The 27,417-nt window shown below is 44.9% G+C and overlaps 1 protein-coding gene across 3 annotated transcripts in view; it reads left to right on the top strand.

Moving 5' to 3' along the window:
- The window catches only part of LOC126919998 (Krueppel-like factor 6), a 274,581-nt gene that overhangs the window by 155,976 nt on the left and 91,188 nt on the right, over nt 1–27,417 (top strand). The window contains exon 2 of one of the 3 annotated variants that reach the window (XM_050729796.1): nt 18,874–18,990. The exons of the other annotated variants lie outside the window; for them this stretch is intronic. The gene's annotated coding sequence lies outside the window, so the exon portion shown is untranslated. The remainder of the gene's footprint in view (nt 1–18,873; nt 18,991–27,417) is intronic. 3 annotated transcript variants of the gene reach the window in all.

Raw genomic sequence — 27,417 nt, 5'->3', positions numbered from 1 at the left:
GCCACTTCGAAATTCCAGCAATTTGCGGCATCCACGGGCCAGTTATCTCCCAACGAGAAACACGACGCATCGCGGCTGGCTTTCGTCGCCGAACAAGACGAGTGCCGCTCGTTTCGCGGTCGAGTGTCTCCGTTTGAATTAAAATCCCTGTAAAACTGCCTATCTTCCTCTCCCTCTCCCTCTCTCACTGATTCCCCATGGCCGCCCTCTTCCTAATTGACGTCATAAAGACCGACTTCTGTCCGTTCGTCGAGTACCCTCGCGATTTTATTGTCGCCGTTAACGCGATTACTTTACGCAACTGCTTGACGCCCTATTCTGCCACTAATTTCTCTATTTGGACTGTCTGTAACCATCACCATGAATTTTTGAAATTGCACAAATTTACAAGATATTACCCTGGTTCCTTCTTTTACTCGGGTCTTAATCATTGCAATTCGCATTTATCGTAAGATAAGAAACGAAAGGACTCCATTTCGATTTGACTATCGAAAGAAAAACAACGAAAAATGAAAAAAGGGAAAAGATTGGGTAGCAAACTCAGTTAGCCTGACAGCCACGTAGCACGCGCTCTTTTCACCCGGCGATAAATTCCAAGTCTGTTGAATCCTAATTAGAATCTGGCGCTTATCTCCGGCGCCAGCGTAAAATGCATAGAAATGCCTGATCCTAAAAACAACGAACCGGTCACGTTCGCGCGATAAACTCGATCCACGTGGTTGTCCTTTTGTAGCCGTGTGTTCCCGTGCCGCTCGTCCATCTTGCCACCGCGAAACGTTTTTGCCACGCGACGACTTATTTTCCAATTGCACGGATATACCGAGCGCGGACGGCGTCATTGTGCCCGATGTAGGTTGTCAGGTTGGCGACGTTCCCTCGGTGCACGGTCGACCGGCAGTCGCATAACAAAGTAGCGTAAAACAATAGTGCGTGTTTTCTCTCCCCTCCAATGTCTCTGTTCCGCAGGCATTCCTGTGTTCTCGCTTTTCTCCGCGACGTTTCTCCTAGATATTCCCGTCCCTATTTTTTTCCCTCCTTTATCCTATCAACGTGTTTTCATCTTTCTCTTTCAGTTGTTTCTTTTACCTTTGCCCCGATGCGAGACAACACACAGTCGACACAATGGTATCACACGATAATGGCGTGCACCGCTTCTCTCGCAATAATACCCGCGCTGTCTGACCGCGTTAGGCTGAAACTACTGAAATTCCAAGCTCTGCAGCAAGCTGACTAATAGGGATTATATGGGTACTTTCCTGCAACGGAGATCTGACTATATTGTATCTATTATAATGTTTAATGTACTAATCGAAAGCAGAATGCACTGACAGCTGCGCGGTTTCTGTATCTGAAAATCGGTATTCATCGTGTTTCGGATTTTCAAAGAAAAAGTTACGGTTGGGAATATTGTGGGGTACGTCAGAATGATGAGCGTAGTTGCTTCTGCAATATTGATTCATTATAGTATAGTGAAATATGTATACATACAAACATGCGAAATACATTTCTAACCTACAGACTGAAACAAAATTTCAATATGAATAATATATAATTGAATGTGAAATTGAATAAAAATTGTATCAAATTAATTTGTATTATTCCAATTTCCTTTTATTTGTATTATTTGTTTCCATTAATTTCCAATCTTTCGCTCAGAATTACGACAGTAGCCATTGACACATCACGAAGCAAAAATGAGTATTCCATCCTCATTCAACCACCCCATTCCAATCATCATCCTATAGACCAAAGCATCGTCGTCATTTTCTTTCTTTCGATGCGGCGTATAAATAACTAATTTGAAATCCTGTCGTATCGAGAAAACTTTGATCAGTTTCTGGTTGCGTACAGCATCTGTATGATGGAAAGTCGAATGCGGCTCAGACGCGGTGCCCAGCCGCGTTCGATCGCGCAAACCATGCATACTTCATGACTCGTGTTTACAAAGTTTCCTTAAACGTAAGCCGCGAGATCACGTTTGAAATTGGTACTTTGTGCCTTCCCGTTTCACGCCATTCCCTAACGTAGAGTGTGTTCCAGCCCGTGCGTTGAATATTTCCACCGACTGAATATTCCGCGCGAAAAATCGTGCGCTCGCCTTCTTCCTCGAGCGCAAACCCTAAGTTTTCCCACTGATCGTCGAACAAAGTTGCAGCGATAGGAACTCTATCGCGATGACGGCTGTAAACGACGATTAAGAAACGGAGCGGAAAAGCAGAGTCGTGGCCAGGACGCATTTAAATTCCGTGGACGTCCAAAGTTGGCGCGGAAACGATCCGACTGGACTTCAGCCCCATATCTTTGCGCGTTAACGCGACCCAGCTCGCCGCTTACGTACGAACGTGCACGCCAAGAAGTTACTCAACTTTTGATACGCGACGTTTCGGGGACTTCCTTAATTTCCGGCTACGCGGACTCTTCCGGATGGCGTTTTACTCGACAGCAGACAAGAGTTCATTAAGGTTTTAAGGGCCGACGTATATTCTGCCAAGAGACGGGACACGGCGGGTCGTCTCTCAGCATTGCTGAAACCGACGTTGGATTTTCTGGATAACGTCGCCCAGGCGCGGAAAATATTCCAGTTGCGACAAGAGGGATAGTCTAAGTTTAATCTTCCCGAGTTAAAAATCTGTGCTTTATCTTCGTCCCAACAGAGGTTCAAAAATAGCTTGCAATTTTCCTTTGTCTGGTGGATGCTTTTGATATATTGCTAATTGTCTAAAGACAGTAAGTTCTCTATGCACCACTTAATTCTCTTACTTTTTTGAAATAAAAAACGTGGAAACCGTTCGATCAAATTAGTTCGAAAGCGACGTTCCAGCGACGATATCGCAAGACAGTGAATACCGTGACACTTCAAAGACGAAAATTAGCTCTTTGATCGGGCTTGGAAACGCCGGACCGAGGTTACTCGTTGGTTTGTTCGTTCGCTCGCGACACGATTTTCGAGCGTCTCGCCGTCGACTGGTAAAAGAGGTCGAGGCGAGAGAGTATCGAAGAGAGGCAGCGTGTGGCTCGAAAAACCGCAGCCTGTGAAATTCGACGCTGAGGTAATTTGAGAGCCGTGAGAGGGTTGTCGGGCCAAGGGATAAGCAGGGGACCAGGTTTGACGGTGGTTGGTGGCAACGGCAGCGGCAGCGACGGCGGTTGGGGGTGGAATTTCGGATAGACTGGTGGGTTTGCCGCTCGGGTTTCTAAGTTTATTAAGTCCTACCGCGACTCGCCTTATCTAGCTCTCGGAGACTTCGTCGTCATCCACGCTGCTTCCTCTCCCTAACCTTCCACCGGTGTTCGTAACCCTGTCCCCTTTGCCCCTCTTTCTGGTTCGTGCTTCTTTCGTTCTATAGCCCAGCGCCGACCGTAAATTCATATCTCGAATAATTTTCACCCGGACGCAGAGCGGGCAACCTGGCTAACGGCCAGGATTTCTCGTAAACTCTACTGGCTACCCCGTGGCTCTCTCGCTTCTCCCGCTTTTTTCACGACGCTTCACCTCTACAAACCCTCGAGTTTTCCACGTTTCTCTCCTTTGTTCTTCTCCACTGTTCTTACCTCACGCGAAGAAAAAGCGCTCTTATTCTTTACCTCGCCTCCCACCGATTCCAACCGGATATCGGTTCGCTCGGTTCAATCGTATTTCACCCGCAGACACCACTGGAACAGCCGGCCGAGAGAGCCAAACGTAATGCCTCCCTTTGAGACTTTTCTTTCGGCTAACTCTCACGCGTCCTTCGCGATAATTTTCCCCCATCGTTCGTCGTGCGAGTTATCATTCCTAGCCACCTGGTTTTCTCCTAGAAAAAACCAAATCGTTTCCCTTCGTTTCTCTCTCTTTTCGTAGTTCCGGGCAATATACCGATATGTACGATAATTCCCAAAACTAAAGTGTATCATCATGAAACGGTTGCGAATTAAAGAGGCGTGCTGCACTCGAGAGAGCCGTGGTCGGATAACAGCGGCAGTTAGGCGAATTAAAACCGTGCGACCGGCTAAGCTCCTTATCGACCGGTATTAATTCCGTGTACACGCGCATATTTCAAGTTGATCGTGGTAACGAGCTTCGCAGGTAGATCGAACGAACGAATCGAACCGCGCGCGTGGCTCTGGAAACGCGTTGGTTCTGCGCCGGAATAATCGCGATACTTCCGCTTGTCGCACGGCCGAAGGGGGAAGCTGCGTTCTGCCTCTCCTCTCCGCTGCAATCTCTGCTAACGATGTTAGTCGAAGGACGCGCTCGTTAGCGTGACACGATTGTACATGCCGCCTCGATTGTCCTCGCCCTGTTCGGGGAAAGCATTACGTCAACCTGGACATCTTCGAAGACGGAGGCGGAAACGCCTCACAGCCCACCCCGTAATGCGTCCCTCGAGCAGTTTCCTTACGCTCGACCGAGAGGAAACGGACGATAAGGCGACGATTCGCGTCGATCTGAAAACCTATTCGTGTTCCCTTTGGTTTACAAGGATACCATTCTTTGAAAGTTCTTTGTAACTTTGACTTTTTGGTGCCTGAAGTTATTTGCTCCAATTTATATTTTACTTAGTTTTGTCTTGTAAGAAGAGGATGTTTCGAATACTAAAGTTTTTTTGGTTTTTACAAGGGTAGGTTTAAAGGAATACAAGAACGACAGGCTGTTGCCTAGGATACTATACCCTAGAATTTTATGCCTTCGCAGAATTCCCTGTACGGTGTTACACTGCGGAAGACTATTTCCTAAAACGTTACCCTCTGGAATACCGTTCCTTGGAATACTTAAACCCTCAGGGTATCATCCCTCGAGTACTGTTCTCTGGGATACTGCTTCCTAACGTTGCTCTTCCTAGATGAGTATCCTCTGGAATACTATCCTCTAGAATGTCCCTAGAATATTATGTAAATCCTGCTTTTCCTTACAAATCGACGTATCGTTTAACTTCCAAGGTGCATTGTATCTTTCGACGTTTCCTCAGCTTGGCATCGTCATGCAACATGCGCCATGGAAAAGGATCACGCATACGTCATCATTAGCGATTCCAGAGCTGAAAGAGCGCTCTTCGAAAGAAGTAGTAGCTTCCGTGGGTCTCATCCGATCGGCAATATGCCACAGGAATAGCACCCTCGGGATTGATAAGCATTAGTATTCCGTGAACACCACGGTCTACCGTACCTTCTGCTGTTTTCCGGTTCGAATTTGCGCGTGCGTGTTCCGTTCATGTAATGGCAAAGACCCGATCTCTGGTGCGGTGGTAAAATATAAAACATTTTACCTCTGGCCTTTGCGATCTGGCTTGGCCTCCCGAAAGCAAATACAGGCACAAAGGGAGATTGTATAACAACCGGGCTTGAAAAAGAAAAAATCGGGAAATATTTATGGCCGCCGGCAACGTCGACGCAACGCGAGAAATCTTTCTCTGCCGCCGCTGTCTTATCGATGTCTCTTTAATGGCAACGAGACGTTGATAGATGGAATTTTAAATACTCTTAGTGGAAACAATAAAGTTCACTCGCGTGTACTATGTTCCTCTTTATATCGTGCTGAAGGTTCGATAATAGTTGTTGAAGTATACATTGTATTTAGTAGTTGCTTAGAAGTAGGTTAAGGGGCCTCGATCTCTAAGTTTTAACAGGGTTGAATTTCGAATTAATTTATCTTCATTACGATCCCTATTATATTGCGATAATCTGTTGTACTGGGAAGTTCTTAAATATACTCTGTTTGGATTTAACCTAAACTTTAACTAAAACGAAATGAATGGAACAATCAAACTATAAAACGATGAAGATATTATATCCTAACTATGTTTCCAACGGCAACAATAAAATTTCAATGACCCCAAGAAGACAACTTCCAAGAATTCAAACAGCTCGACCAGAAAGTATAGTCGTCTTTCAATTTCGAAGTCGCCATAGGTCGAAGAGGATCGTGGCAGAGGGTGTATCAAGCATACGCATCTCCTAATCCTACTCTGCATATTAAGCGATTCTCGGTGCTACCCCGTAGTCCCGATATCAAGTATTCCGTCCCGGATAGACAGCGTCGGCACGTCACTCATGAACTCCATGCCGTGGCATATGCCGATGATTGGCCGCCGACCGTCAAACTCATCCCTCGCGTTTCGATCCCCGACCATGTGTGCGCACCCTTCCGTGTTCCAGACGTGTGTAGGTGGCACGCGAGCGCGCACACGTCACCAAGTCGAACGAGCGTCGTCAAACATTTTGATTTCTCGCAGCTCGATGATTTCTCGCCCCGTTGAGCATAACGATCCGCCGACGTATAACAAGTTTGCATCAAGAGCGTCCAGCAAAAACCGGTAATGTCTCCCCGGAAGTCACGGTACGGCTGGTACGACGTGGTCAAGTTTCTTCTAACCGTTTTTCCGCTAGCTTGTTTCCAAGTCCAAATTTGTCGGTTCTTGTCGGGTGTTTTAGAGGCAAGTAGAGCAGATGCATTTTGGAAGTTTACTATAGCGACGGCGAATTGTGTAACTTGCGGAACGTTGGAGTATTTTAGAGCGAAGCCTCGTTCTGATTAGTCAAGAATTTACTTCGAGCAAGTTGAATCAGAGTAACTGGACTATTGATTAATCAGGAGAAAATTCTAAAAAAATGTTGCGTTAATACGTTGCTGAGTTTTAAGATCATATAGATATATTCTTATAACCAGTCGAATCGGAATCTTAAAGTATTTTGAATGCAAATCGATAGTACGTTAATCCGAGTTATTAAATCGTTCGAAATTGCGTCGTTCCTGGAATCTCACGCAAAGACAGATTCTCGACTTTATCGGGAAATCTCCGCACGATCGTTACACGGCTTCGTCAATCGCGCGTGACTCTCGCAAAATATTACCAGTTACTTGGCCGACTTCAAAGGACCGCGCTTTAATGAAAATCCCGAAGCTCGCCGGTGCGGCAATTGCGCGTTCCCCTTTTTATCCGTGTACCAGCGCCAACATTGACATCCCTTCCACCGGTTTTCGATATCAGAATTCTCACCGTTAAGTAGCTCGCCTCATTACGCAACGTCTTTACCTTTACTTAATAAGCTCGCCGGGGGTAGTCTGGCGCGCAATTACGTTCTTCCGCGTAGTTTGCTCGCGTCCTGCTCGTAATTCACGTTACAGCCTCGGCTTGCCGGGCGTCCCGCGGAAATTTCGCGTTTTCACGTTTCGCTCGTCCCCGATCGATTATAGCCCCGTCGAGTCCCCAGCCTCGCGTTCTCCTCCCCCACCCGTCTCAGCTGCGAGGGGTGAGCGGAGAGCCGGGTCCCGTGTGCCAACCAACGACGACGATTATTTATTTATTTTGTCCTCCGTCGACCCTCTGTTTTCCCTTTTCCCCCCATTCGGGCCACTCTTGAAGCGCACTTCGTGCAGCAGAATGGGACACGGTCCGTGTTCGCAATTTGATGGCACACGGTCACCCACGCGGTCGTGACACGTCCAGCCTAATGAACCTCGCATGATAGAGTGCGACCACGAAGCAGCTAGCTAACCAACCTGACTGAATAAAAAAAAAAAAAGTAGAGGAAGGCAAAAAGAGAAGAAAAATGTACGCGAAGAGAGGTGGGATAGAAAGGTGGAAGAAGGGAGGACGGCGGTGAAAAAGAGAGAAAGATAGTCGATCCGGGCGAATCAAAGAGAACGAGGGCGATAAGGAGGGAATGACACGATGAAGAGAGAATAGAGGGACAGATGGGGACAAGAAAAATGAAAAGCCGTCGACAGTGATTAATTGCATCGCGCCGCGCGACGTAACGAGCAATTAATTATTATCGGGTAATCAAATTGGCTGCTCTACTCTCTTCGCGTACCCCACCTCTGATTTACCGTCTCCTTCTCTCTTCTCCTCTCACTCCCTCTCTCTCTTTCCTACTATCTCTGTGAAAGCGGCAAGCTTTTTCACGCTGATCTCGTACGCGTCTCGTATTCGTGATTTTTAATTAGTCGCGTGCATCGAGCCGATATCTCGCTTCGAGCGCGAGGATACCGAGCGCATTTTCACACGCGAGCTGATCCTTTCATCTACCCCAGCGGGGTAGATAAAGTTGGTCACGCTGAACTTTTCCACCCTGCTCTGTCGCTTATCGCCGATCTCTCGATTCGAGCCTTCTCGAAACTTCCATCTCCATCTACTCCCTCGTTACGCCGACGAACCGTGATCTTCTTATCGGTGAAGAAATCGCCGATAAATATTATGCAAACGAACGATCGACTCTCCCCTCTTCTCGATTCTAACTACTCGGTCCTCTCTTATATCGGTTCGCGAGCAATCTACCGTGGCTCCTTTGATTCCGATCTTTCTTCGCTTTCTCGCGATTAGATCTTTTAAAACTATATTGACTAATTTTTGTACTTCCTCTCCTTTCTCCCTCACGTCGATGCGATCGACGAGGCACGTTGTTTCAACGTGTGTACGTGCACGGGCGCACGGTACTCCCAGTTTTCTGCATGACGCGTACCCCTTAGGGTGGACTTGCGACACGCAAGCATGCAAACGAACCTTATGAGTCAGCAGATCGCAGGGGTGCAGCGCGCGCGCGCGCTCGCATAAATTATCCACGAAAATTGCAAAGACCCGGTGAAGAAACGACTGTTTGCCGAATCGGATCGATCGCGTGTATGAAGCGACTCGACGAAACCAGGTTCGACCAGTGTCGAAATTATGCTTGTAATTCCGCGCGGATTTTCGTGCCGCACGAATGCCTCGTAATTCTGCCGCGTTAAGTGTAATTGCGCCGGTATGCGGGGAACAGTAGTGGTTGTGCAGGTGCAGCTCTTTGTGCGAGATCGTCGAACGCTGTGTGCACGAACAAGCTTCGGATCGTTTGACGAGATTTTCCTGTTCCTCTGCCGCGTTTACACAGTGGAACTCTGCGCATTATAAAATGATGGCCTGTTAATCGAGATCTACTCGTCCTATATTCGTTAAAAATTCCACCCTTAAAATTGGAATTTCATTTGTCTAACCAAATCGCTAAAAAAAAAAAAAAAGAAAAAATGTGAAATGGCTTTTTGGCAAAATTTTATAGCAGTGAGCTTTTCTAGGAAAATTCTCTAAGAAGATTCTTTCGTGTGGAATTATCGCATGGGAATGTATAATATAACCGTTAAAGGAAACCCTCGTTTCCGAAGCTTTGACTTCGCGATAGCACCATTTCAAATTTTACGCTCCCCGTCCTTTCTCCGCTTCCTTGTTTGGTCCGAGGTAGAAGCCGCGGTCGAATGCGCTCGGTGGTTGCCCGGCCGGCCTGAAATCGAGGAGGAGAAGGAGGCGACGAATTCAAAACGAGCTTGCCGGAAATGGAGAACGAGCTTGCCGGAGAATGAATCACGTTTGCACACAGTCACAGGAACGCGTGGTCGCGCGCGCGAATTGTCGGCGTCTCTCGGTCCCGTTCCAGACAAATCCAATTATTCGAAACGAGACCGCAAGCTTTTACGGTCTCGTTCAAGCCTATCTATTTATACGGTACGCTCGGACCCATGGGTTGGGGTGGAAATGTACGGAGGGCTAGCGGTTCCCTTCCTCTTCTTATCCTTCCCGTCGGCGTTCAGGGGGTGGCGGAACACACGCTCGAAACACACGTCCGTTTCCCTTTCTTCTCGTCCCTCGCCGATTCCTCGTTTTCAGCTGTTCCACCAACGCGTGCTGTCTCTTCTTCTCTCTTTCCCTTCCGTGAAATTTGGACGGCGTTCGCGTGTACGAGAGAATGATTCGTTTTGTGGATCGGAAGACACGCGGATGAAACGTGAAATATTGCCTTTAGGAACGTTGATGGATGGGCTGTTTTCTTTTTTCTAATCTAATAAATAAAATAATATAAAGTACGTCAAAATTATTTTAACATTTAAATGAAAGAGACATTTACGATTTCAATCGTTTCCTATTGTTTTCTATAATGTCAATATAAGTTTGACATATCCTATATTTTTTGAAACACGTTTGAGGTGTATGTATAAAAGCTTTCTTGTTTTATCTTCCCCGATTGCCCTTATCGAACGTGGCGCTTTCACCTCGAAGAGCAAACGAACGAGTCGTAGTTCCATGGCCAGTCTATCTAGTATTCGCTGGCTGATGCAGCGTGTTCTTGGTGCACGTGCAACGGTATAACACTAGCCGGTGTAGTGGTCGACGGAGAAGGGGCTCGTGGCAGCGGAGCGAATGCACTTAGCTGTAATCGCGACTGCGGGCGAACTGCAAGCGGCGCGTTAAGCCGACGACGGCCTCAATAGCTCGCTTCCGTGCAGGCCAGCCGGCGTTATTGCCGCCTAATGGCGGCTGCCTACCGGCTGCTAGCTCGCGGACCCCAGGACGCCTTTAAATGGCCAGGTTCTCCGGCTAAACGAGGATAAATGTCGCCAGTCGCTGGAACCTTAATCATCTAGGGAAACAGCGTACCTGCGCTCTTCATCCTATCGGTCTTGTATCGGGTCGAAAGAAGCGGCAGGAAGTCGTTACATGTTGCGATTCTCGTTCGCGCTCACTGAGGATGAATACGATAACGTACTCGTAAATTATGAGCACTTAATAGTATGAGTTTTTGCAGTTTGGTGATTATTTCTGTATTAGTAATTCCTGTTATGTCAGCAGAGTTGTATTTTTTGCGTTTTATAATATATTTGTTGGATTGGGGATATTTATACAGGGTCAGATTTGCATCGTAGAAATGATGAGTGATCGAGGACAGATAAGACCGTATAGGTTATATCATTGATTATAAGTGAATAGAGATTTTCGAAGCATGATATCGTATGAAGATTTAACTGCCCGTGATAAAAGTACGTTTTGTGCGCGTGGGATCTTCAGAAATGAACAGTTTTTAATCGTAATCAAATACTCACCATCTCGACACCCACTTTTACAGCTTCATCGATTTTTTCTTTGCGATCCTCATCCCTGGAAATTTCGTGGCACGATCCATTTAGGCTAGTACACTGCAGGTTCCAGGATCGATAACTAGTCGGCGAAAGTTTCCCGAAGGGTCGAACGTTTCCCGCTGCTATCGCGTTAATATTTCAGCCGTGTGTTTGCGATCGCCAAACAGTCGTGCGGGTTTGGCAAGCGGCGTGCCGGCGCGCGTTCGATCGAGCAAGCTCCGACGCCCGTTTGTCGTGCCTCGCGTCATTTAATGAGCCAGGAATTCCGAGGATTTTATCGCCGCTACAGCCAACGTCCCTCCGCTCGCGACGCCCTCGTACACAAACACGTGCTCGCATTTTAATGCAAGCGTGCCTACCGCGTTTTGCATTGGCTCGATCAATTGTTCATTTCACCGAGACTTACTTTCTTTTCAACATGAATCTTGACAGTCGCGTTCCTTGGATTGTTGACCTATTTCTATTATTAGTTCTAATTCTAATTAAATTAATTTTCTGCTCCATGGCTTCTCCAAATATCCATTCCCATCCACAAATTATGTATACGCAAAATGCTTAGACGTTTGTACTATTTGCAATAAAACACACAGAATATACTGAAGCGACAATCGTAATCGATAGAAAACAAAACGAAGATCCAATGTTCCTTTTTCTATCTATATTCGTTCAACCTAACAGGACAACGCTACCGTAACAGTACCACCGTATCCACACAAAAGTACATTCAGCTCTCTCAATCCACCTCCTTTCACCCTACAAACCCATTCCTCTTCCCAGCTACCTCCATTTTCTCTACTCTGGAATCCCCAGTCTCCGTAAAAAAGGGAAAAGGAAACATCTCTAACCAACTCGCTCTATGAATGCAATCTTCGTGGAACAGGTAAGACGCAACCAAATAGCATAACGCGTGGCTCTGTATACACGCGTCCCGCTGTTTTAACGGAGCGGATGCAATATGGTCCCGGTGAGATTGCTCATGGGGGTTGCATCAGCTTCCACCAAGTATGTTTGCACCCTGGTGTTCGTGGGTGGAAAGAGAAGGATCAAAGGTAAGACCAGCGGCCTCTCGTAATCCTGAAGTATATACGAGGTTGTGTACACGAAGAATAAGGGACCACCAAGCGAGTTTGCCTCCATTTGGCCGACTGGCCGATTGTCCAACCTGCCGTTATTACGGATACACCAGATAATGTATCTGGATTTCTACCTCCCACAGACCCTCTCGCGTTCGTACGCACGTGCCTCTATATCAGTAGTCGTAATAACGCGGCTCGACCCGGTACATCGATCTTGATTTGCCCTGCTCCCGGACACCGTGATATTTGCTTTTAATTCTACCGTACAGCGGGACACGCTTGTTTCTCAGCATGTTTCGCGAATGATGATTGCCAAACGAGATTTGGAATGGATAATTATGTTTGAAAATGTATGTTTGGTTTGATGATGTTGAAGGTGGAGGAAATGTGTGAAGAATTTTATTAGATGAGGTTAGATGGTGTGACGCGTGATTGGATTATTAGAATGGAAATGTAATTTCTAAGGCTATTAGATAATGAATTGTCTTGCATGAAGTTGCACAATTCCTAGCAATCTATAATCGGTACAGAATCGTGTCAAACGAAAAATTTGCAAGTGGAAAAGATTACGAATATTTTGTTCGTGAAATTGGCAAAAGTCGTCTCTCATCGAGGAATTAGATTTTGTATTCAGTGTAAATACATGTTTCTAATGGTCGAGCCTGATTTGATCTACCTTCTTGCAATTGTCGTAAACTCGGAACAGTTTCATTCTGGGACCTAAAGCGCAAAGTGGAACCGCAAGCGTCGGTTGTGTTGTTTAATTAAAAAAGAAACGTTTGAACTGAGCCCTTGACCGAACCAACCGCTATTGGTTTATCTCTTCCATTCCTCGGTTTCGCACCGGTGTACACAGAACGGAAGGAGAGAAGGCGCCGCGGAGTCGAAGAGTTAACTAAACATGGGAAAAGTTGGCTCTCGCCTCGATCTCGAACGTGAGCCGGTGTAAATACCAGCCACTGGTGGTATTCATTAAGAATTTCCAGGCTCGTCTTTCTTTCGAACGGAACTTGCGAATTAAAGCCTTCCTTCTGATGGAAATCCTGCAAAAGAAAACGAACAATTTATAACAACTTCTGGTCTCTTACTAGAACGGGTATTCTCTCACTACGATGAGAAATTAAAGCAACGAGAAAAAGGAAACAATATGCAGAAGCTAATTTACAAAATTGCTAGAATTAGTAAAAGATAATTTATAAAATATTCAATAAATTGAAAGAACTCTCAATTTCTGAAAGAAAAAGAGAAGATAATGTAAGTACAAAAGCGTATGACGAGAACGTGGTTGAGCGCTGATCCACGAGGATTTTCTTGTACGCGTAGAATCGCGCGTTATAAATTTTCCCTCCGCCTAAGAAGAGAGCCACGCGAGACGGTCTCTGGTCGCGTTCCATCCGGCTCAAACTTTCTTTTCGCGCTCGAGAAAGGGCATGAAACGGCAGTCTCTCATTCTCCCGGGCTACCGGCGAGCACTCGGTCAGACACCCCCGGGATTTCAGAATATGTGTACAGAAAACGCGCCACCCCCTCGTTCGCCCTGCTTCAACCCCCGAGGCCGGAGGTCTCTGGGCTTCTCTCCGTTCTGGCTGAAATGGCCGGCGTGACAAGGCGCGGCACAAAGGAAAACTTTCATCTACCACCCGCTACGGAAACAGGGTCGCCGGTCGTGGCGTCGTAACGCGCGCGCCAAGAAAGGAACGAAAGGTTTATTTTTCAGAAGGGAGCAAGAGTCTAAGATTTATGTATACTCTCACCTGCTGATGCTGCCACGGTTTTTCTTCGGATTTCATAGCTGGCCAGAACCTGGCCCGATCACGCAGACACCATTCTTAGTCCGGGATCGATGGACGACCGGTTTAGGAAATAAATTTTTCGAATAACGGACGTTGGTTTAATGTGATCCGTGTTTAGGAGAGATGGATGTATGGGATGGTTTTAGTGTTGCGTAATATTGAGTGGATTATGACGGTTGGATATGTGAGAGTAGGATACTAGATGGGAGTGATAATAAAGATGGATTGGTATGCAGGAATCTTGCGGACGAAGCATGATGGAATTTTTGTGTTGGAAGAAATAAAGGGAGATTGCAATTATATAGAAATATAGGGGACGTATTTAGGTTTTTTGGCGCTTGTTTTACTTTGCTCGTTATTTTCGTTTGTCTATCCTATTGCTTATATTTGATGGAAATTGCGGTGAAGAAATATTTTGTGCAACATCAGCGTTTTTATCGCTGATGTCTGCAATGAAAATTATCGCGAAAATATTTTCTAAAACTTCAACCATCGTCGTACATGTTTCCTTGCCATTTGCAAATAACACAGTAATGTCGAAGTTAATCCGTTCCAAAAATGCAATCCTCCACTCACTTACGAAGAAACGGGAAACAACTTGAAAGTCGAGAAACTTCGTGAGGTTTTTCGATGGTTCGCATCGGATCTCTCGGCGTGAAACGGCGATTTAAAGAGACGACGTGGACCGATTTCCGCGTGGAAAGTCCGTACACGGACACGTAAGAACGGTTTGCGGTCTTCGACTAGTCCTCAGTGCTTGTATGTTTCGTTTGATGTCCACTCACGGGTAAACTACGCCGAACAAATCGCGAAACGGCTTCTCGACGACTTTTCCTGCTATCGACAACGCTAAAAATGGAGCTAGCCGACTGAGAAGTTTCCTTTAAGGTCGCGCCGCTGTGTCGCCCTTCCGGATGCCATTCGACGTGACTGCTTAATATCTCTCCGATCGCATTTTGATCGGATACGTGTGCGTTTTACCGAACAGATGTATAAATAAAAATGGACGTTGTTCGAATTGTTGGTTAAACCGCACTGAGTTTCTTTTCGCTGAAAATTCGGATAGAGAGACTCAAAGTCTTTTAAAAATTGTTCCTTTTACGTTCGTACAAATGTATTTACACGAGTGAAAACCGGTTAGGTGAGCCATAGATTTCGTCAGAAAAATTCTGTAATTTTGCTTTGCGCCGGAATCAAAGGATGGCAAAATGTGAAACCAGACAGAAGAATCTTTTAAATTCCATTTCCAGGAAAGCTATAGTTGATGTACATTGTGATCATTATTCGCATCGAAATTATACTGTTTAAAATTTTTTAAATACTTTCGTGAGGCACAGTAATTTAAAAAGTATATAATAGAAAAAGAAGATAATAAGCAACAATAAAGCCAGGACAGTCAGTAATACTTTCCATTTCCAATATAATATTTCCTCGGTGTAATAAACTTTCAAAACGTAAGCTGAAATATTCCATAAAATGTAACCATAACATTCTCAATAATACAGTTTACGTTCTTTGAATTCACTTCCAAATCGTTCCGTTTTCGTCAGCTCTTCGTGGGAAAACTAACAATTCCAGGCGAGGATATTAAAATTCCGGCACGCCGGTGTTTATTAATGCATCTGCATATTTATAGATATCGTAAATGCGCGCTGAGAGCAGCTTGTTCAACGCCGGCGGCACGATACCCCTGGGCTCGGCGTGCTAAGCAATAGGTCGAAGCTTCTAATTAAAGGTAAATAATCGCGCGGCCAGCTAGCACATGAATACGAGGCCGTGGGGAGCTCGTTTGCACCCTGCTACGGCCTGGTTTGACACTGGCCGGAGGGTGAACACACAACCGATGACGGGTGACTGTGTTCCGTGAAAACGCGAGCAACGCCAGGAAATTTCCTATTCTCTTCCTCCACAAGTCATCCTCCCGTGTCCCTTCGTTCTACGATCTGTTTTATATCGCGATAAAAAAAGAAACGCTACGATAAATATACTATGTGTTTCAGGAAAAAATATTCGATCTTCAACTAGGTCGCATTATTCCAATTTGCAACCAGTATTTGATATTCATTCGTTCCATTCTCAACACGAAAAAGACCGATCGTTCGGTGGACAGAGATGGAGGGAGAAACGGTACGAAATTACGAGGCTCGGTGTTTTCCCCTACCGGAAACGTGCGACGTTATCGGAACGAGTGGGAACCTTGTTCCGGGACCGCGTATTGAAATATTTATTCAGAGTGGCAGTCGGTTCGTTAGACACCGTCGAGCGACACATTGACGCGCCGATCTCGTTATTAAATTTTCATGAATCTGTGGAATGAACTTACAAATGGAAGAAGCAAAAATTCGTTAATTGAGACAAATCGCTGAACAAACCCCTTTACCCCGAAACACATCGGAAACGAAAAATTCGACAAATAATCGAAGAATCGCCGGATGCGAAACGAACGAACGCTGGTATACGAGTACCAAGTATGATATTCACGTGTATGTACACATACGTATGTATAGAGATACATGAACGTAAAATCCAACTCGTTCGCAGCCTTTGGGTGGCGCTTATTTTTCCGGGACGCTTTGGGGCGGTCGTCAGCTGGCAGTCGACCGGTTATCGGTGGTCGGGCCGCTTCGAGTGGCGACGACCGGTTTCAATTTGCAGGTCAGGTTATTTCGTAGGTTCGAAATGGCGGGCGCACAGCCGCGGTCCGGACCGGCTCTCGCCGGCAATTTGCAATTTCCTGCCAATTCTGCTATCTCGCCCCGATGTACGCGTGTAGCGAGCCGCGTATGGCAACACACACCATATTTCGCCGAGCCTTAATTTAGGAGCGCCGAACTCGCGTTATCCGTGCGCATCGGCCGCTTGCATTACCGGGCCCGGTGTAACCTAATCTCGGTAACGAATTCGGTGAACGTATTTCCCATCGACGATTCCGAATTCGTAGCCGACTACGGGGCTAGAGGCTTTCAACGTGTCCACCCGGCGCCAACGAATTGTCTCTCCTGTAATCAGTCAGAGGGACGAATAAAAGGACGTTAATATATGCAAAACGCGTAATGTTCGGATACTCGAATCCAGCGAGTTTCGCGGTCGCAAAGAAACGTGATTTGCTGTTCCATGGAAGGACAAACGTTTGTAGAGATTTCGAAGCAATCAGCGATCCTCTGGTTGGAAGAAATATGTGGAAATAAATCAATGGACTTTACCCAGTTTTACTATATCGTTTTACTTTTTGGAAGAAGCAAAACGTGATTGTGGCTATGAACGGAATACGGAGTGTTACATTTGTTTTTAACATCAGAGCAATAGTTTGGATAAAAATTAAAAGATCTAGAGAATCTGCCAAACCAATGTGAAATATTTACAGCAGCGACGTTAATGTATTCACATCGGAAATCGCAAAATTTTCGTTGCGAATATTTGACAATCGTCTGACAGATCAAGTATTCATGCGTCACAAAGTAACGGCAGCGAAATGACATTTTGAAACACGAAATAAATCCATCACGGTAGAAGAGTACATAAATTCGCAGTCTTAGAGGAAATTTTTCGCGTCAATGCGAATAAATTCATAGAGAATTGTATTTATTCGCTATAACGCTATTAATCTGTCATCGTGAAATTTTCAATAGCCATGGCGAATATTTCACACGGGCCTAGGGAATTGTTCGAATACATTAGGAAAGTAAGAAAATTGAAGATGTCATACTTTTAAATTGGGAATCATTTGCATAGAATTCTGTGTAAGTCGCGGAATATAGGTTCGCCAAGGAAAATCTTCCGTGAGCACGTACAAATGGTTAAAGACTAACTCGAAATGTATTTGTGCCGTCTCTCTGAGCAATATCGTGCGAGGATACGTTCCGCACGCCATGGTCCACTAAATTCAGAACAATTGGAAATAATTATAGGTCGTTAATGTCGAGAGAATAATGGCGACTGTATTACGGAATCACGGGAGAGAGAAAGAGAGAGAGAGTGAGAGAGAGGGAGTGGGAGTGGTTGGAGAAGAAAAAAGGGGTGGGAGGAAGGAACTGCAGCGCGGAATTACCTGAAAATGGTTGCCATTGTGTTGAACAACGTTGTAACATAGTTTTGTTGTGGATCCTCGGCTTAATTCTACGCCGTGTGTTAAGTTCAGATAACAATGTGTTGGTGTGGAAATTTGTATTGGAGATCGTTCATGTGGATCAAAGCACGAGTCGTGATTTATTTCAAGCTTGATGGGATATAGAATGTATTTGCACGCGTGATATTCAAAGGATGGTGTTGCAAAAAGCTAAAAAATCCATGGTACAAACGAATAATAAAAATATCCGTTTCTTCGTCGATCACATTTCATTTACATGAAATCGCATTTAATGAAATCGAATGTTGATTACATAGTAAACGATATCGTTTGAAAATAACCGTTCGGTGAATGTAACGCAAGACTCATTCATTACCGGTGCAATCAAGGGCGGAACGATATGCGAGAAACCGGAAGACACGAAGTAGAGTCAGTCCGATCAAAAGCCATGAGCCACTCCGGTCGGATATGAGATTCGATCCCCCTATTCTTCTCCCCTTCTGCGTAGTTCGTCCTCACGGCTCGACGATCAAAATAATAATTACTCGACGTGTCGTTACTTTCGATTTTGTCGCTCGGCTGGACAGCTTTGCGTCGCGTTCGGCGTTGATTATTCGACGCACGAAAGAGCACCTTTGCGCCAGAACTGACCGAGCGTACGCCTCTTTTTAGCCAGTCGATATTAATTAGAACGTTCCGTCGCGAGTGACTGTTCGTTTTCTCGCATCTACGCAAGCGACAGCATTTGATAATAATTACCGCCTCGTCGATCGATCGGTCGAATGATCGATAAAATCTTCGTTAAGCGAGACGATTGTTTCGAACTTCCATGGTCAATTTCTTTACTTTGATATGCGAGAATGGTAATTAAATATATTTATGACTAACAGTTCACAATTAAACTATATAAATACTCGAATTTTCTAAACGTTAAGTTAATAAAGTAAAAGTTTTTTCTCTATTTTACCTAACCATTTTTACACACTCAACTTTGCTTTTTATTAGCTGAAGTTACAACGTGCGAGAAACGAGCGTGAAGCAAAATTTAATCGTTTTTCTCTGTCTTTTGTTTTTTAGGTAAGCGCTAATTTTCACCGGTTTGGCTATTCTCTGCCAGTGTTTTCCGCAATGGCCGCCCCAGGGGGTTGGTCAGGCAACGAGGGGTAGCGGATAAGAGGACGAGGGGAATCGCAGGTATTCTAGCAAGCTCCTTTATTTCTAATTGCATTTCGAGTTAATGGAATACGCATAATCGTCCGCCAAGTTCATGGAATTCGAGCGAGATTCTACAAAATTAAACGCGGTTTTCGCGTGCCCTCTTCCGCCTATGGATCACCAACCCGTCCCTAACGTAAAGTGCATATACGAGACGCATTCCTTAGGATACGTACGCGTTCACGATGTTTACGCTTGAGTTTGTCTTGCTTTGTGTACGTTTGTACGCTTTGATCTATTAGACGGTGCATCCTGAATAGTTGGATCGCAGGAATGAAGCACATACTCGGGGGTTGGAAAGAGTTAAAGATTTTATTATATACGTTTGAAAATAATCTCTGCTTTGTACATTCTATGTATAAGGCTAAGATTCTTAGGAAAATGAAATAGAGTTCACAAATTTATCTATCAAGCTCGCTATATACGTAGTTGAAACAATCTTTCGTAAATTGCAAGCGACAGGGTGACTCTTTTTCGGAAACAAAAGCGCGATGCTCGAGCCTCGTTTCAATTAGCACCAGTTGCAAAATCGCTCTTTGAAGAGCGTGTAACTTGGAGACTTCGTACCGAATTGTTGCTTTCACAAGGCTCGAGAATATTCCGTGAGCTTCTGGTTTCAACACGGGTATGAATAATAACTGCGAAGATCAATGGGATGCTGCAATTTTGATATTTCAGGGAGACTGTAATCTTCACGGAACGCTGTAAGTGTTTTCGTTAATGCGATGATTAGTACGAATCGCGACTGGAGCAAGACTTCCAGGACCTGACTGAAACGCGAGTTTCTATAGAGTACGAACTTTCCAACATTACGATTCGAGTTAGTTTAATAATTAGATGGAAGGTCGGCGACATTTAAAAAATGTACGAAAGTTTTCCATGGGAGAGGTGAAATTTTTTGAAAATCAGCAAGCGCGGGAGAATTATGATTTCGCGACACACGGTTATGAAAGAGTCATGACATGGATAAAATGTGACGCTCGAATTCGATCCGCGAAGTGTGAAATTAGTCGTTGGCCGCTTGACGCTTGTCTACCGCGAAATTTACATTCCTCCATTATCACGTGTCTAAATTTTCAGACTACGTTCGAAGTTCATAGCGACGTCTCATTAGAGTCAGTCATTCTAAAATTAAACGTTCGAAAAACGAATAAACTTTTGCATTTATTTCTAGTGCCCGTCATATACAGATCACGTTTGTCCGAGCAGCGTGTATTTGATTCTGATTTAACGTAATTATAAACGTAACGATATTTCGCGTAAATTCTATAATTCATTCGATGTTGTTTATCGAAATCCATTAACAATAACCAACGAAAAGGTCCAAACCTTCGAACGCGATTTGCATACTCCGGATGTGCGGATCCATTGTTGTTTCGAAACAAGTATATGGAAGCTATCACATGACCATGCACTTCCAAACACGTAGCTAGCCTTTTCCGGTTCGTAACGATGGCTACTTGTGCGGCCATTTTCCGAGAGATTCGTATTTCATTGGTGCGCACCGAATTTCGATGTTCCTTTTCAGCTGCGCTATAAATACACTCCCAGGAGGGAACAAAGAAGCATGGCGTCGCTTCCGGCGCGTCCTTCGCGAACCCTATTAGAAAAGTGGCAAACGATAAATTTTCAAGTCTGCATCGAGTGCAAATTTTCTTCTTCCTTCGTCGTTCTATACATTTTATCTTTCTCTCTTGATAATTGTATATTTCTGTAGAGTATTTTGTGATATTTCGCTACTTCGTATCGTTCTTGTCGTAAAGAAGAAAAAGGCAGATTTTTGTTATTCGAAGAACCACGGCGATTCGATCTCATGGTACGCAAGTATAGTGGTACGCACAATGGTACACGCAATGATACATGGCAGAGGTTCTACGATCGAGCGTGAGAGAAGATAAACCGAGTCTAAGAGCACCTTTCCTTTCAGCGGATGTGTTTAACGTACAAACGGCGAATCCACGTTATCTTTCGCCCCCTTTCCTTCCAAGTTAAACATTTACAACCGGAGAAGGAACGCAAACGACCATGGATGAACGCCTGCTCATTTCTTTGCCACTCTCGTATCGACGAGCGCACGTGGCCATGACTAAGAATCGCCTCCTTTCCGAGATTTTCATTGCTGTGTATCAGTGCGAAACTGTAATTTTGCTCTTCGTATGTTGCTACACGGGTATTAAGGGCGATAACGGGTGTTCCGCCGGATAAAAGGAACGATCGTTCGCTTTGATACTGAGCCAAGCCTGTATCTGAATCAAAGATCATTCGTGCATTGGTTTTACCAATGGGTCTTCGGACGAGGACTTACAAATGATTCTAATTTTAACTTCACCGCTCTCTACGTCATTTAAATTGAAACGGTAATTGATTTTACCGCGGAATATCGAAAATCGATCGGTTAACCTTTCAGTGGCGGATGCTTAATTTTATTTCGATCGTGGCATTTCTTGCAGTAGCTAAAATGTATTGACCAACAGATAATGTACAAAAGTAATTTATAGCAGTTTAATGGCCAAGCTCGAAGCAAAATTAACCGCGTTTAAAGAAAAACTTCATCGATTTCAGCACCATTAAAACGATAGCACCATCACGGATTCACTGATCTATAAAATGTGCAGGTGCGCACCAAAAAATTACGGCACGCCTCTCTATGAATTCGCATCTCTCGCGTACCATTTATATTCATCGAATCGTTCTTACGGACTCGCTATGTCCCCGGATATCCTATATATTGCGCTACGTAACCTGCAAAAACATGGAAAGAAAGAAACGGAAAGAGGGGGGAAGAAAAAAAAAAGAAAACGATCGGTCTTCGGAAAAAACGCGGAAACTGCACCGCATTTTTTGCAGCGGCGTTATGCAACGATACCGCGAACAGATTGGTGAGCATTTGCAGGCCTTGCCAAGCAGCTTCTTCTTCGCAGGAAAAACGGGCACAAATTACTCGCCACTTTTGCATAAGCGTAGACGTTTCGCCGCGCTGTTTGCTCGCTAGGACCATTTGGTTAAAAGCACACGGTGCGGCCACGTGCACACCCCTGAATTTCAACTTAATTGCGTTAAAGGTTACAGAATATACGGCGCTCTCCTTTGAATTTACCGTGCTTTCCCATATTCCGACTGCACGCACCCGATCCAGGTTTCCCCGGGACTCGGCTGCTTTACCGTATCCGGAGATTTACAGCGGTCAGTCGAGGGATTAAACAAGGACAATGTTGTTTTTCCTTCGTCCGAGAATCGTGGACTGGTTGCACGTATTTTCGCCGGTTCTCAACGAGTTATGGCTCGCGCGATGTTTCTTGTGGCCAACGCGGGAAATTTGGGATTTATGCGACGCAAGATAGTTGCTGGTTACGCATATTCCGTGGATTACGTCGAGGAAAAAGGGAATTTTTGCGATAGCGGTCGGATTTGGATAAAAATTAGACAGCCAAACCTGGCAGACACGCGCGAAATGAACCGTAAGCACTCTCGTTCGCTCTGGATCGGAGGAAATTGTTCTTGGGCACCTTCGCGTGAGTTTCTTCTAAGGATTTTCGGTGAACACGAGAGGAAACTGGAACGAGGAGGTGGGGAAACGAAATGGTCCAGAAAGCCATGACTTCGTGCCGCCCTTTCAAAAGTGGCTGCTGAAAGTGGCACTCTTTCAGTAGAAGTTTAGCGGTACTTCCTCTCGAGTCTCCGGTACTTTCTCGTTCGATTTAGGAAGAATCGTTTTTAATTAAACCCGACAAAATGTGTATGAACTGGTTCTACAGTGATTTCGTAGCGCGAAAAACCGTGGCAAAGTTGAATTTAGCGAGGCTAATCGATGCTAACGATGCTTTAATCGCGCGACCGTCGACGCGCGTTTTCCTCTCTCGCTTTTTGCCGCTTCCATCGGCTGACGGAGAATTTTGGCACGGTGAACGAGAATCGGCGAAGCTGGATCCGGCGGATACATTGATCCGACGATGTTCCAAATAACGGGTCGGAAGCGCGCGAGATCGTCCTCTATTTTTCCACCGGGAACGATAAATTAAAATTAGCACGCGAGATCGTTTGGTAGGCCAGAATACGGTAAAAAGGAGGGTCGGAACCGACACGGTGTTATTTATGCCTCGACGTGCACACTCGATCGTTCCGCTTTTTTTCCCCCACCTCTGGAACCGAAGGGGTCAATCAGTGCTTATCGATCGATTTAATTCAGTCGACGAGCGGAAGTCGGCCGCTGGAATCGCTGTTTATTAAATTATCGTCGAATTAAACGGTCCATCCAGTGGAACAAGCTACAAATGTGTAAATTGTTGGAAATTAATCAATGTGTCAAAGAGTAGTTTTAAAATTAATTTTCATATATTAATTTTTTTAAATGTAAAATGTAGACTGTGCTTTCGAAGTCGAACTTCAACTACTCTATAAATAATTAAAATAAACCTCTATCGAAATTTTAAATTCTTAATACAAGAGAAAGTCAAAATAGTAGCTGTTGTTCTTTTTGTGTACACTAGACGATAATTATCAGCAGCGATCAATTTTTTTTTCTCATTTTGCACAATTTTTTATTTTTTTCTAATAAATTAGATGCACCATTAACTCGTTTGCCATTCATAAAGTGTATAAACAATTCTAAACTCACGGCGCAGGAGTTGAGCCCCGAGGTGTCTGATTATGGGTTTCCCATTCTACTAACGGGCTGACGCCTCGATGTAACAACAATTAGCGCGCACGTATTCCATCGTCTTTCTTGCTCGAGTTCGCAAATTTAACGTCGTCTTAGGAGGAGCCGCTCTCAAACATATTAGAAAATTAGCGTGCCCTGGCTGGCAACGGCTTTTCATTTTCCTCTCATTAAGCTCGCATAATTACGCGAGGACGGCGGCAATCTTGTCTTCCGCGTGCACACGGAAACCCGCTTAAGGATACCGCGTGCTTGCGAGTCGTAATAACACAAGGAATTAGAAGTTAATAGCCACGGACGTTCTTACGACATTTTAAATTGCACAGTACTTTTTTCGTGGTTGGTTAATTACATCGAATCTTCGTGACAAACTGAAAATTCTTGGAATCTTTATTCATTCACCGATTTAAGTTTCCATGAATGGTTAATTTGAAGCAAATGAGGGTTTCATTGAAAACAAGTGATTTTACAGGGAAATATGCTCTGAGATTAGATTATGAAAATGTAAATGGTTCTAGAATCTCAGAATACAATGTTTTCACATTTGGAATTATAACAGTGAATTTCTGAAATTAAATCACAAGATCTTTCTTACCCGTAGAAAGCTGTCATGCGCAAATTTTATTCTCTATTATTCATCGCTTCTGTATTACATATAACTCGCTAATTCTACAACACCATATCAGAAATACGCGCCAATCCTGCGTAAAACCAGTAAACAAGCCTGCGTATACGCGTAAAGACTCGACAAATGTACAAGATCATAGACACGGTGCAGTGTCGCAGACAGTGTAATCTCAGTGCGTTTCGTTCTCAGCCAAGCTGAACACTCGTAAACATTCTCGACAGCCAGTCCGCTCGCAGCGAGCGCGCGATATACGCGTCGACCCTTGCGGCATAAAGCACCGTTGCGTTGTCTCGGCAAGGCTGCCGGGCCAACGTAATTTTTCTCACTTTGCAACTTGCCCCGTAAATAATAGCGACGCGCGACTCGACCGCCTCCACGGCGACTCCACCTCTCTTCCTCTTTCTCGTTCTCTCCTTCCATCTTTCACCCTCTTGTTCTTCTCGGTTCACCCTCCAGCTCTCAAGCCCTCCCTCTTGGCGCACTCGTAGAAACTGCATCGTAATCCCGGCGTACTCGTAAGTTGGCAACTCGAAGCGAGAACTCCTACGCCCTACGTTACAATTTGCCCTTCGGCGACCGTTCCATTCCGTGCAGCAGTCCTGCCTTTGATATTTATGGTAATGCGACGCCGGGGCCTATCAGTCCCGATATTCCGGCGAAATCGGGTGACCGCGATGGACCGGGACGCGCTTCCGATCCGGAAAAGAGATAACTTTGGTTATCGAGCGAAATGAAATGCGAGCCGACGAATTTCGAACTCCACCGGACGCGTTTCACCCTCCACCCTCGTTCCGATCACCGTTCTTAGTTCCTCTCGTGTTCTGTTTTCTTTTGTATTCGTTTTACCGCCTGCCAACGTGACAGGGGTGAAACTCGAATTTGCATCGACCAGGGGAAACGGCAACCTGCAGGGCTCGCGGATTCACCGAACGGAACAGTGACTGGTGGGTGTACCGCGTTATTTCTGATGGATTCTCCTTGTGGAAGGAGTGACTTGGGTTGTTCGATCGAAAGGAACTTCCGATTTCTTTCATCTCTTCGATATCGCGTGATTTGCATCAGGACATAACGATGGATTTAAGATATTTGAGTTATTCCTGCTTAGTTTCTTCGTATCTAAAATGGATACAATTTTCAATAATTTTTATGTTAACAACTACGACTTTCTATCTTTCATTACGTGTCGTAAAATCTAGATGGTTCTTGATAAAATTGGTCCAAGAAACGCGTTCAGAATCCGAATTATATCTATTAAAATTTATCCATACAGTGTAATAAAAATATCAGATACACTGCTTTGGAATGTAAGGCGATCCTTATGTAACAAGTTCGACAAACGATAACACAGGTAACATTACGTTGCCCGATCGCATACACGGGTCACGGGTTATGTTTAACCGTAAGTCAATTCTCAGACGCGGGACTGGCTCGAACGTAGCCAGATGTAGGTAATAGCGGCATTTCCGCTGAAATTGTGCTGTGGATAGCGTCGACGGTGCAGATCTAAGCGGCCATTAAAGCCGGTGCCGCCGGTCAAAGATTGTCGCGACGAAAGACGAATCGAAGATCGAAGAAGCAATAACTTTGTATTATGGAGTTTCGCTGTATGAAGTAGTCGCAAGAATTTTCTATATAGCGAAATCGTAACCATTGTTCGGAAACGTGGATCAAAAAGGCAGCTCCGCTATAACATTGCAGAATTAATAAATTCGATAAAATCATTCTTGAAATTTGCGAGTTTTCCCGCGAAGAAAATAACGTACCATTCGAAACATATATAAATATACGTATAAACTTTCTCGTTGCGAGGAAAATAACCGAAAAAGATGTACGAAAATGCAGCAGACGTGCAAAAAAAGAAACCGACTAGATGGCGAGAAGCCGGCCGATAGGCGTGAAAATTCGACGCGAAGGGTGGCGAGAACGAGGATAAGCCAATGTCGGATAAATCCGCGAAAACGCCGGCTTCGCGCGTCAATTACCCGTGCGTTTATAAAATATTTTTCGTTCGGGAGAACTGGCGGAACACGGAGGATGCCAATCAAGCCGGTCGGACGTTGGCATTCATCTGTCAGCGGCGGATAATCCAGAGACCGCAGAACTCCACGGTGCTCGAAGCCTCTCATCGGCACCACCCTTCGTCCACTCCCGCCTCCGTGTTTGTCAGCAGGCCTTCGTTGCCATGAAAAATGCATTTGGCGCAAGGGGTTCACCGTGTGTGTGCGCGGACCGCTCGCTGTCTCGCGTGTACTCGAACAGCTGATTGAAATTACACGCGAACGATCGCACCGCCTCTTCCGCTTGAATTCTCCGGCTAGTAAGGGTGAAACCACCAATGGATTCTAGGAATTCTGCACGAAAAGGCGGGCCAACTGTGTTATTCTACATTGTACTATACAGATCTAAAGAAAAAGCTATCGCAGGGATACTAGTTTTATTTATCAGGATACATAATTAGTAGACTGCGGATATTTATGAAAATTCCTATTTTTATTAACGCGAATGAAGAGGTGGATCCTAAACAGAGATTTGTTTCAGCTACTAAATATTATCAAGTACTGGATCTTGGACATTTTACGGACCATAAATCGTTGCAAGTTACAATCGTTCGTTTTCCTTCCAGCTGTTCTCGATACAGAAGTCAAGCCTGATTTTTTATACATGTTCGCGCAAAGTTTCTTTGTCCATAAAAGCCTCCTTCGAATGTTCTTCTCTTGGGAGACTTGCAATTGGAAGGGTGAAAATATCGAGCGGATTTCTCCTGGAACGATATTGTTGCAGATACTACGGCTCGTTCCGTATGTGCATATTTATTTATCGTTACGTCGCGCTCGTGACTGGTAAATGATTCGCACGGTATGCAATTTTTATTGCACTCACGTTGGATACTTATGGAAACCGAAGTCTACATGGTATTTCAGAAAAGTGTGCGTTCGAACTTGAATTCTAAACTGCAATTACATTATTCAAATGTTCCACGAAATCAGTTTCCTGTCTTTGAGGCAGGAGCAAGTTGAACTGGTAGAATTCAGGCCGCCACGTGCAGCTCGCTACATTGGCTGAAGTAATTCGTAGCCAAGCGGATATCCGAGGGATCTCGTGAGAGCAGCGGCGTTCGTAC

This window comes from Bombus affinis, chromosome 1 (genome assembly GCF_024516045.1).
Source record: "Bombus affinis isolate iyBomAffi1 chromosome 1, iyBomAffi1.2, whole genome shotgun sequence".
NCBI lineage: Eukaryota > Metazoa > Arthropoda > Insecta > Hymenoptera > Apidae > Bombus > Bombus affinis.
The sequence above is the reverse complement of the archived record's forward strand: the minus strand, read 5'-3'. Positions and strand labels throughout refer to the sequence as shown.